This window comes from Vanessa cardui, chromosome 1 (assembly GCF_905220365.1).
Source record: "Vanessa cardui chromosome 1, ilVanCard2.1, whole genome shotgun sequence".
NCBI lineage: Eukaryota > Metazoa > Arthropoda > Insecta > Lepidoptera > Nymphalidae > Vanessa > Vanessa cardui.
Window position 1 is genome coordinate 8,841,555 of NC_061123.1, and position 13,730 is coordinate 8,855,284.

Here is a 13,730-nt window from a genome sequence, read left to right on the forward strand (position 1 = left end):
TGTGTATATGAACATTATTTATACACCGAATACAATCACAGCATTTTAAGAATAAGCTAGTGTCTACAGGCACAAGGGACTTGACAACATAGTTCCTAAGGTTGATGGTGCATTGGTGTTGTAGGAAAATGGTAAATAATTCATACAGAATCAATGTATATAAGTAAAGGTGACAATTTCCTTCAGATGATCCATTTGCTCGTCTACCTAACGATTCTATAAAGGAAAAGTACAAGGCTTATGGAACCTGTTATAAAATATCCCACGATTAATCAATTTAATGTCAGGGTCAAATTTAAGAGCCAAGTTTTAAGTTTCTTGTGGTGTTATTTATACTGACAGATTCATATCTTTCGGATCGAAAAAAAGAAATTGTGTAGATATTGAAAGAAAGAAACGCTGTGAGCGAATAGTATCCAGGCTGGTAATAGGGTAAAGCTTATGGTGTATTGCTCTAAAATACAATTACCTACTTCAGTTTTAATTCGCGAAATACAATGTATGTATACTTACTAATATTCTACCAAAATTCGTTTGTATATTTTAACAATACTTATGAACACGAGCAATTATAATCGATTTAATTGCTCTGCACGCAGCTATCATATACCACTAAATGCGCCTCCGCAATGAATATTTATTTATTTAATATTTATTGCATACAACAAACATAACTAAAGCGAAAACAAAAAGAAATAAAAAATTTAAACGTACAGCATGCAAAAGCGACCTTATCGCTTCCATTGATCACTTCCAGGCAACCTGTTGTAAAAATAGTGTGCTACAAATAAAAATGAAAAATATGGTATTTATTTAATTTATTTCAACCCTTTCTAAAGTCAATTTGGGTAAAATATTTAAAATTTATTTATTTGAGAACATACTTTGAAAATCTTTATTGGCGCAGGCAAATCTTTTCGACAAAATGTCGAGTAATATACAATTATTGTTATATTTCATATTGATTGTTTATTATTCGGTTTTGAAGTCATCTATTCGAGTTTCAAAATAACAAAAATATTTTGTGTTCAGAATATAAATAAATTATCTTCTTACACGAGAAGTTTAGTAAGTAGGTCATACCGTTCCTATAGTCTGATCGTGACCACATTGGATGTAAATCTGCCAAAACGTCGAATATAAGAGGTATAATTGAAGTATTACAGGATACGGTTATAGAACATCGAGGCTATCTGTATATGGAACGTTCGTTCGTATAGTTCGCATACTGATGTGAAATAGCAATAGTTTTTTGATCTATTTTTAAAAAATAAATATAGATTTAAATCGTTAATCGAATCGTCCTTTGTCTATAAACTAAATGATTTTAAATAAATCGATATTAAATATACATTGAAAGTGTAGTCCATACCATACAAAATCGGTAATAATTGCTAGTGTAGTATATAGGTACTAATATATAAGACCAGTAAACTTCATCATTTATTATTGTAATTGTTCTTTTAACAATTTTTCTATAGTGACAACATATTTTTATAAGATGGCGATTGAAATATGCAAAATTGTACTTTTTACGAGATATATTCAATTTGAAAAGTTGTTCCCACTCATAACTTCGAAATAAAGAAACTTAAATAATAAAAATATTTGATCTATACTTCATACAAATTATATTCAATTGCAAATCAGTAACTATTTGCTAATATCATTGAATACAATAGTATAAAAGAAGTTAATTAAAATCTATGAGAACGAACTAAATTAAAAAATAACAATGATGGCTCTATAATCACTAGTTTATATACATTTGTATCTATAGATGTCATGATGCACCTGCAGAATGGCGTCTATTCCAGAACCGTAACCGTAAACCCGTAGATTACAAGACACATTCAACTCTACTCCATACAAGGATAATTCCAACTTCCAAAGCAGAGACAAATGGAATATATGTAAAAAATTGTAATGAACACAAACACGACCGATACTGCAACGCTTTGAACGCTCTATGTTTAACGCGATTACCGAGTCTAAATTGGATCCGAGAACGTTTATATTCTACGATAAAAAACGTTAATTTCTAAGTTGTTTTAAAACTATGCAACAGGACTATTTGATGTTAATATATTTTTATTTAATTGATAGTTGTAATGTTTACTTTTATTTATATATATATATTTAAACATGATGCTCGGCATATGCTGCCTTTAAATTTTATTGTACACAGTCTGATTAATCGACGCATAAACGTAGATAACAACGTCCAACATTGATTTACATATATAGGTAAAAAAGTGTATATTTTCTAAAAATAAATAAAATTGTAAACGATATAAATATATCTAAAAATGTATATAGATTAAAACAAAACGAAATATAGTAAAGACGATCGACAACGTTTAGATGTCGCCAAAAATAATTTAGCGTAAAATGAAAAGCCGCATATTCCTAAAAGTATAATATCTATGAACTAATTTTATTTTATATGTAGCATTCAAATGTCTTAGTGAAATTTCTCTATTTTTGTTTATGGTTTTTATCAGACATTTCATTTTTTGTGTAAGCAAAAGATAGTAACGATAACATTATTTATTTAATCATATATCTTATAGTTTTCATATAAAATAAGACAATCGTAACTGACTGTTTTTTTGAAATAAGAATAATAAATAAAATAAGAATAAGATAAGAAAAAAAAGAGAGCCATATGGCACACGTCAGGTGCATAGCGTATCGGGAGATGGAGACGGACCTCTACGTATTTACGACACCAGAAAGGCAGAATTATTGCCACCTAACCTAGCGCATTAGACGAGTTATCTAGAGGAGCGAACACAAAACCACTTTTTGCTTTACTCGGTATTACATAGTGAATGTGGTCAAAGACTCGCTTCGTATTGCAGTTTTTGTTCACCGTGGGACGGAATACTCGGTTTAAAAATAAATACTATAGATATTGTAGCAAGATTTCTTCTGTAAAGATACGTATATTTTATTTAACTACAAAACATAGTAATACCAATACCATTATTTTATACTGAACTAAAAAATATGAATAACTCTCAAAACTTCGGAGAAGTTTAAGATAGGTTTTTTTTTAATTATCAGGGCCTAGTTTCTAATGTATTCTTAATCACCAAATCGTAAGCATTTTACCATTAAACATTCCTTTAAATATAGTTATTAAGATAACATTCTTACACGTACAAAAATAAGACATTTACAATATCATAACAAATACGTCTGAATATTCATCTATTCGTTGCTTAACCAATGAACCGACCGTGATGAAAATTTGCTTAGTTGTTTGACCCACAACATAAATATACGCGTGCGAAGCCGGGAAAAGTAACAAGTAAAATATAAAAACCTTGCTCGATAACAAATATGAATTTCATGTGAATCCAATAACGGGACAATAAATAACATCCTGAAATTATACCGTTATGACCTAAACACAATCTCCTTGAACTTAAAATATCAACTACTATGAATTTCATAAGTCGAAAACATATTGTTATTCTAAGTCTACCTCATTATGCAGAAATAACATTCATAATGGAATTGTTTATATTATTATATACAAAAAAGCGACAGCATTTTTTCGTCCGTGTTTATTCTAATATTACAGACATGCGAGAAAGGCTCAGTGGATAGAATGCATGGATCTTAACCGAAAGTGGCGAATTGAAATCCAATCCAGTATGTTCATATGTTTCATGTATTAGATTATCTCGTGCTAATACTAAAGATAAACGTCGTGAGAAAATTGGCATGCGCTGATTGAGCCAGCCACACGTTTCCACCAATCAGTAGCTTAACAGCATGATAGGATAGCTTCCAAACATTATACATAAGAGTACACAAGGATTAAACTCTGAAGTGGAATATTAATGGACTGTGACTTTATGTGATATTGAAAAAAAAAATATAACAAACAACAATTGATGAGTCGGAAATATTAATAATACATTAAATATGATCATTTAAATAGTAAAAAAAAAACCACATCTACAAAAGAGTTACATTGAGTAACATGCAACTATATTAAAATTCAAAGTAATATAAACATTTTGAAAACAGAGGTTATGCCGAACCGTTGCCGGCCGTTGATAGGCGTTAACAATTGAAACATTTAACATTTTGTTAGGACAAAATGAATTTTTAAAGGGTCCATGAAAGTCAATGCGCGTCAACAAGAGATCACAATTCTGCGATTCAAATATTAAACGATGACGCAGTGTTCTCTTTTAATATTAATGTTGAATATAAAATAGTTGAAATTCATCAACATCTTATCTCCTTGGACGGTGTATATCGCTCAGGGTTGCTATAGAAATACGATAGATCTTTCGACGTTTTATAAAGAAATCGCGAGCTTTAGAATTAGAAGTTTCTATACATGTTCAAATTAATAAAATATCATATATAGCACACTTAAGTCATTCTTGTTAATACAAGTAATTTTCCATTAATTAAATTCGTTATATGCGTTAGACCATACATTATCTAGGCAATAAAATAATTCTCAATTCGTAGAGCAATACAATGTAGGCCCTGTTACAATTTAGTCAAATGAGTAATAATAATGATCTAACAAAATAATCATGTGACAGAAGTAAAGTGAAATTAATAGTAGTCAGTTGTAAGAGAATTTGAAAGGTATACAGAAATATTGACCCAGATCGAATAATATGTGCCAAACTGAGCACAATCGGTAAACAGTCACCTGTTCGATAAATATTTCTACAAAATAAAATTAAATGAGAAAAGCGAGAGATAAATATCGGATCTGATCAATAAACAAACTGAAACATGAAGATTGCAGTTTTAAATTGCATTCAGAATATTCAAGTTACCGATTTCATATTTATTTCCACATTATATTGTGCCATTACGATAAAAACAGCCGTAAAACAGAACATCAACTTAAATCCACCTGAATGACTCTGGAATGGGTCATTTCGGTACAAAATAGTGTTCTCGTCTTTTTTCGCGCGTACGTGATGGGTCAACCAAGGCATGTTCAGCTTTTTTGCAATTAATTTGGGGTCGTAGATACATTGTTCTCGATTGTTGTCGGTTACTTTATTAACAACGTATAATGAACGTTCGGAGAAACAACTATAAATATCAAGCTGCAAAAAGTACTTATACCGTCTTTGTTGTTTTCTTTGAACAACTAGAGCCTAGAGGCTGCACAAAAAGTATTATAAAAGGATTAAAGTATCTATTGCAAAGTTATTGATGATAAATATACTTATATGGTTGTTATTCGGCATTAATATCTAGAACCAGTTTATTTGAATACCTGACTTATCGAATGTGATATATACATTACATAACAATATACTTACCTATTTTAGGAACTATATCATCTATTCAATGTTATTTTCATATAATATATCTTTCTCTAAACACAATTTAAAAGTGTCAGTTCACTAAAAATCAAATTACATCAAAGAGTTCTATATTTACATATTACATAAAAATAAAATCAGTGCCTCCGATATCCTAATTAAAGCCACATGGCAGCATCAAGAAAAACACTTGTAATTGAAACAGATTGACATTATATAAATTGTAAATGACGAATTGATCATACCGTTATTTCGGTAAAAGCTTGTATGTATTGGGCCATATTGATTCTGATTGGTATAAGTGGTTTTTTGTTTAAGTAATGATTTAGAAGAGGACATCTTCAAAGTTAATGTGAAACCTTCTGGAATCGAGTCAATATTGGCATGATACTAAGTTTCGAATTTCAAATTCATAAAAATTAAATTGCGACTGTACATACTGTTACATGTAAAAGACATACAATCATTTACTGTTAATTTTAACAGACAACTAATATGATAAGAAGGGACAAGTCTAGATCAGTTCTCTATCAAATTATATCAAAAAATGTGTATTAGATAATGAATTATATTAGAAAATAAAATATACAATATAGAACTTTTAGGTGCAACTAAACAACTACTGGATAACAGAATTACCGTGGGAATCAAAACTATAACCTCATGTGGGGGAGCAATTATTAACCATTACGCATTTTTCAGATCAATTACGAATAAGACACCTGACAGTTAATGATAAAATAAATCACGACAACGTGAACGAAATTCTTTAAATCAAGTTTGATTAAAAAATAACGAATTTGTTTTATGATAAGACGTAGTTCATATATTTAGTATGTTATAGTAAAACTATTTTATTATTTCCACTTGCCGCTTATACACATACTTGCAATTATTCAATCGTAATTGACCTTCTTTTTCTTTTATTTTTTAATAATATTTAAGTACCCGTATATCGTCTAGCAAAAAATAGGCCTTACTTATAATCGTAACAGCAATTTTATATTTTTATACATATGAGTGTATTGAAGAGTTGTGATAAAATTTAGATATATCAAAACTATTTTTTTAGCCTCGAAGTATATCACACCATAAATAGAGGAAAACAGAGGCGTAGTCATCGTAGATATACACACCGTATACGAAATAATAAAATAAATGACAATGTCTTGTAAAATATATAGTACTTCATAGTTAAAGTTGAGATTTTAAGCTTAACAAACTCTTATTTGTTTGTCAAAATAGTATAAGTTCTTACATTGTAGAAAACATGTCTTGTCTTCAGATATAATATCTGACAGCTAGACGAAACGGCATGGACCCTAGTCTAACATAACACATGTTATAGTTGGCTCCACGCCTGGGACCCGAAGATCCTGACCCTGTCGTTAATAACTAACTAGTATATAGTGTACAATTGTACATGCAATGAAAAAGTGTAAATGGCAGTTTACAAGCAAGAACTACTATAGAATCTTTTATAGTTAAGACATTTTTTGCCAAAGGTAATCCACAGGCTAGAGTTGAGCGTGTTCCTATAACTTGGTCCTATAACTATTATAAATTGTAACTTAGAAAAAATGTTCTGTTTCTATTATATAGTAAAAAAATTAACCTATATCATATTTGTATATACAGCTCATATTTTTTTATCACAGGATTTATGTCATCTACTTTATTGTGAAGGATAATCACATTATATACTTCACGAGGAGGATATGCGTGATGTTGATAAAATGGGTATGTATTTTTATACTACAAATGTTGTAAGTCTAATCTTTGCGATTATCTTACTGCGTGAATGAAAAAGTATGCCATACGTATTATTCACATCTTGCAGATAACTGTTCTGAAACTACTTTAAACATTTATTTGAAACAAATAATAATAGTAAATTAAAATGAGGCCATGAGGTTCTTTCAAACAAAAAAATATTTTAATGAGAGGAAGAAACATTCGGAAACAACTGTCACTAATACGAGTTGTGATAGCACATGTGTAATTATATTAGGTTATTAGAAGTTCTAATACCGGTTGATAGCTTGATGGTCTCTTTTTTAGCAGAACCGTTAAGATAGCTTGATGTGATATGTCAAATCGTAACCTTGAAACATAAAAATCTTAGTCAAACTAAATATTACTTTTAAGATATTTTAGTCTTGTATTTCCAGGGATCAATTATTGTATGTAAGACTTAAGGTCTGAGGTTTTGTTTTTCTGTATAGAAAATTAAACTTAAATAGAAATACGAAAAAAAAAAGAATGAACTACAGTTACTCGAAAAATAAATTCGTTGTTTTTTGCGGTAATCTATTTTCATGACGTATTTATAAATACGTCTATTTTATAATATCTGTGATATTTACTTACAGATTGAAAGTTTCACGGAAGATTAGCTTTATAGGTACATATACATGTTTCTTCCAATAAAAATATTAAACTGAAAAATAAAGCTGACACGATAGTTTACGCTTTCTGCTTAGGAAAGTGAAATGGTGAATAGAATGAGGTAACGTGGGCGCCGAAGCCACTAAGCTAGTGCCGGACATCTAGCTCCACTCACTTTCGTTAAGGCTTAGGTAACCATTATACATACTCTCATATTTCCTCTAGTAACTAATATACTTCGTTTAAAAAAAATAGGTTGTTAAATTCAAAAAGGTTTTGTGTGGCTTCAATGTTAAAATATCAATTTTTTAATTTAAGAATTACATTGTATTTTTTTTTAAAGCAAAGATTTAAATAATTTACATTACAGATAAGATAAATTACATGAACACAGTATGAGTTAATAATGGTAATGATTGATTTATAAATTATGATCATTAGGAATGATAGAAAATTATAAGTAATAAGTTAAAAATCTTTCAATAAACTGTAACATACTTTATGTTACTAGTAGACTAATCATAACAATGATTGAATTACATTTCAGTTATTGTATATTACTAAAATATATAAATATTTGTAATGAAAGATTAGTGATATAAACTAAAACAATTATTATTTTACGACCAAATTACATACAATCATTTTGAATTGTAGACTATGTATTATTCAGGTGTATAACCTATATTACTGTAAAATTTCATCCAAATCTGTTCAGTAGTTATATCCTGAAAGAGTAACAAACATATGTCTATCCTCACAAACTTAAAAATTTATAAGATAGAATTGAATAGTTAAGTTAGTCAATGAACAGTGATGTTTTCTTACTAAGAGTATATTGTGTCGCATATAATAGTCGGATCATACAGTTAATTTGCCTTCCATGTATCAAATAAAAATGTAATACATACAATGAGGTTGGTGATTCAGGTGTATAATTAGTTTATTTAAATCTAAGTGATTTTAAGTGGAGATTTAATATAAATATATTATGATTTAATATATATAGATATAAAATAAAATTAAATCTCCACTTAAAATCACTTAGAAAAACATCACTGTTCATTGACTAACTTAACTATTCAATTCTATCTTATAAATTTTTAAGTTTGTGAGGATAGACATATGTTTGTTACTCTTTCAGGATATAACTACTGAACAGATTTGGATGAAATTTTACAGTAATATAGGTTATACACCTGAATAATACATAGTCTACAATTCAAAATGATTGTATGTAATTTGGTCGTAAAATAATAATAAATATCAAGAACCCTTGCAAAGCCAGGGCGGGTCTCTAGTATTCTTTATTATAATAAGCATATAATATAATAATAAACACTAAGTAAATAATAATAGTGAGTAATCCTATTCATCATATACTCTACCACCACTACTTTCTATTGTTGTATTTTGGTTTAATATAATAGTTTGGTTGATGGTGCTTTGAAGGTGTAAAGAATTTATAACAGTACCAATGTCTATAGACATTGGCAACCACTTTTATCACCATAGGTGGTATTGGTGATCACCGTTTATCCGTCTGCATACCTTTTCATAATATATATATATATATATATATAATATATTAGTTATGAATTTTTTTTGTTGCATTTAAAGTGGTTTATAATAATTCATTCTGTGTTTGGAATAAGCTATGTTTAGAAATTTGATAACCGAATTGCACATAAATCACAAACCAAAAGAGTTATAAATTATTTTAAAAACCAAAAATACATGGATTGCAGTGTTCATACACAAAAATACAATCACACTATAATAGAAAATCAATAATTTACATGTAGAAAACATTCTTGATATTTCAACAAACACTTTCTTAGTAATTTATTTAATATATTTAAAAACCAGCTTCTTTAAATAAAAATGCTATATTTTAAAATTATTATTAGATTAATAGCTGCATACTAAAACTATATGAATTAACTAAACAAAATAATTAAAATAATTGTGAACTGAATTCCATGAGTGTAGGCTTCTTGATACTTATATTGAATTTAGAAACATATATTCACAACAATTTTTATATAATGATGAAGGAAAACATACCTTTAAAACGGAGGGCTCACTGAAGTAAAGCAGTCACTCTCATTACTTTTACTTTCTGATAGGACAGCTTGCTATGATATAAAGTATTTAGCACCGATTCTACGAATGACCACGATTACAGCAACAGTAATTACGAATGCAACGATAGTAACACCAGCAAAATTATTCTCGGTATACACTAAATTAACAATTTGTTTTATATTATACGATACTGCTTCACTTATAGCCGAATTGGTAACTAATTCATTACCGCAACAAGAATGCATCACAAATAATGACGTAACATTGAATTGCAATAAAAATAATATAAATAATTTATTTAAATATTTTGTTTATAAAATTGGCTAATAATTTAATTACAATTTTGACCTAAATAATTTATTATCGGCATGTAAACACCTGAGAATGACAAAATGAAACTTTGACAGAGCATGGCCATGTTGCTAGAGTTTAATTATATAAAATTTAAGGAATGTTTCAAAGACTACAGAGCTAAAAAGTAATGAAATATATTTTATACATATTACTTAATGTAAAATTAAATAAAATGTTATAAATATAAAAGTGTATCTGAAAAATTGCTTTATTGTAAAATATTATCAATTATAAATAAAATGACAAACGAAAAACATTTAGAATTTTAATTAGCCATTGATCTCGGTTGTATGTAGTAACATTATCAACTAGAAATAGCTTAATTTCACGTAGTATTTTCAATTATAATCTGAAATTCTTATATTAAAAAAGACGAATAAAAATGACAATTTTTACGCCTCAATTAAAGTTTTTTTTCTTTTTCCCATACATATTTCATTAAATATTTGTTCATTTTAATATTCTTAATACTTTAGAATTCGTAAAGTCCCCTATTCGATTTTATCATGAGAGCGCGAGTGTACGCAACAAACGTACGCCCGACATAGGCACTGCAGTAACTTGCTATAGGCACCGTGCAGAAACAATAGAGGGCGTTATAATCTCAACAGTAGAGACACCGTGCGAGTAAACACAAAAACTTCCCAGGCACATTAGTGCAGACTGGTAGCTGTCAAGTCTGTAAGTTGGCCAAGAACAAGAAACAATATTAACTGGAAAAATTGTTGCTCAGACAAAAATTTCAAATGTATATAATGTTAAGATAACACTAAGTACTTTTTAAAGTGTTAATACAATATCTTTAGAAAACCATTATTTTTATTTTTTATCCCTCTTTTTTCAGCTTAATTGCGATAGGAACATCAAAGTTGCAATTTGTCAATGCAAGGAAGGTCTATCAGGACAATGTAAGCACGTCTGTGCCTTAGTCTATTACGTGAATTCTGCATACTGGGTTATGATAAAGGAGTGACAGTAAAATTTTACACCCTTAAAGTTGTTTTTTGATGTATTACAGCATCCAGAACTACAAAAATACATTTCGATAGCTCAAATTAACAAAAATTAACACGAAAATTCAGAATTTTTGTTCATGATTTGACAGTAGAATTTCTGACATTGAGGATAAAAGTTTTGAATATGAGTTACGAGATGGCAGAGTCATCGCTACGCACGGTGCCTTCGTTTGTATTTGGTGTAAAACGTCTAATGCAGCTGACAGTTGGCTACCGCTATGCAATACAGACAAAAAAAGTGAAAAGACAAAGGGTGTAGCAGGTGCTGCCACAGGAACGCCAACTTACACTTGACGCGCTATAGTATGAAACACATAAACGGTGTTGCGAGGCGTCGATAGTTAACCCGAAACAGTATCGCCTATCATTACTACGAGGTATCGATATACCTTTCTATTTGAATAGTATTGACTATAGATAGCAGCGATACTATCGATGGTATCGATAGTTTTTGATTATAAACAGTCTCTGATTTGATTATTTTTTTAATGAATAGTATGTATATGCTAATTATTTATATAAATAAAATAAACAAAGAACAAAAATAACATCAGCCAGGTATTGCTAACATTGATTCACTAAATCATATAACTGATTTAAACTTTTTTTGCTTGCACAATGTTGATTTATTTGTTTACACTCTTAAAGTACCAAATGTAATTAAACATATTTAAATATAATATCGTTATATGGCCAACTAAAGTCGTTATCCCGAGAGAGTAATACTATCGATAAATATTAAACCACCTAACCTTGAACGGTTAGGTTAAACTTTTTTTTGCAATATATCGATGATAGCAAAAGTGATAGCGATTAGCGAGCTTTCGATATTATCGGTACTTTTGGTTACCGTAACTTTCGGTAGACAATAGATTTTCTCTCTCGATAGAGGAAATTCAATCTATCTATCGACTACATACATCTAATTCGATTTTCGCGTCGCTATTCGCAATGACCAATGGCCAGGCGTTACGCGTGACGTTTTTTATATTCATACAGGAATAAAATCAAAAACGTTTATTTATTAATTTAAATGTATTCACAAGATATTTCGCAGATAAAAATACTACATTTCACAAAAAAAACAAATTTCGGCCCATACAATCACATTGTTAATATTTCAAATAATACTTAATTATTAAATGCTTTATAATTAGGAATATACTTGATAATTTTAAAAATATTTTTGCAATAAAACTTATCAAGACAATAAAAATCTTATTAATAAAATATAATACTAACCATCACTAGTAATATATATTTTCAAAGTTTACATAGTAAAAAAATCTGTGATGATTTTAAGGCTTGTACTACATATATAATATGTTATATTAAAATTAGCAATAAATCCTAGCATTCTATTGGAGTCAACAAGAAACAATCAGTATTTTAGAATCAGATAAGAGTTAAGATGTAAAAGTTATAAGTACCACAACTTTTACTAAGTATATATTAATGAACATAATTTGTTGTCATAAATTATGTTAACGTTTAATGATACAGAATTTAATCAATTACAACTTTCACCAACAAAATGTTTATCTTAAAACTATTCTAATCTTGGATGAATAAAAAAAATATTTATGAAATTTTTTTTACTGTATAATTTGCGCATGAAATGTTTTCTTTGGTAACATTTAGTAGATGCATTGCAAACCCATCAGAACATACAAGAAAAACGAAGCCCACATCGGGATAAATTAAAAGAAAAAGGTCAAAATCGTCCTGTATGCATACAGGGTATGGGAATGATATTATTGTTGTCAGCAAACCTGATTACCTAATTTCCACCACGAAATGGCATCTATGTGAAATGATTTTCAATAAATGTAACTAACTTTACATTAGAGATTCTAAAAATGAAAATTGGGAAAGTTAGATATTGATGCAATAATGGCTTACAAGTGAGAACAAGAAAAAACCTATTAGTAAAGCTTTTCATCTGGTAGAATGGGTTCTCCACCAATTAAAACTTAAGGATAAACACAAACATGACCGACACAACACTACACTACTTCATCCAATATTTTTATAGAATAGATTCAACACCAAAATGATAATGAACAAAACTGTAGAGATAAAGCAATATTAAAATTATTGTCAATCTTTCCATTATGCATTGAATCATGTAAGCATAATTTTAAAACTTACTGACTTATTTTATTATTTTTTTTATAAAATGCTTAATTTTGTTGCACAAAAGTATTACAATTTTAATAATAAAAAAAAATGTGTAATAATGTATACCAGAATTTTATCTCACGACAAATAATGGATATATTCAAACATTTTGAATCAATTTCCATAATTTGAGCAGTATCAATTTAGTCAATAAAATCCCCTTTCAGTAATATCATCAGTAGATTTTAACACTATTCTATGAAATAAGAATAGAAATATGAGAAAACATTATCATGCATGTTAAATGGTAGTCCTGGATGAAACAAGCTTAGTGAAGGCCAATTGATACTTTTGTCTTGATTCATAATATACATCAGACATTGTCAACACCTAACCATTGCCTCACGATAAATTGGAAAATGATTTTTGAATAAATAATTCC

At 28.8% G+C, this 13,730-nt stretch overlaps 1 protein-coding gene across 1 annotated transcript in view; it reads right to left on the reverse strand.

Annotated features, from left to right (window-relative positions):
• Positions 1-10,208, reverse strand: part of LOC124544084 (solute carrier organic anion transporter family member 74D-like) — a 56,189-nt gene extending 45,981 nt beyond the window's left edge. The window contains exon 1 of the mRNA XM_047122526.1: positions 9,777-10,208. The gene's annotated coding sequence lies outside the window, so the exon portion shown is untranslated. The remainder of the gene's footprint in view (positions 1-9,776) is intronic.
• Between the last annotated feature and the right edge of the window lie 3,522 nt (positions 10,209-13,730).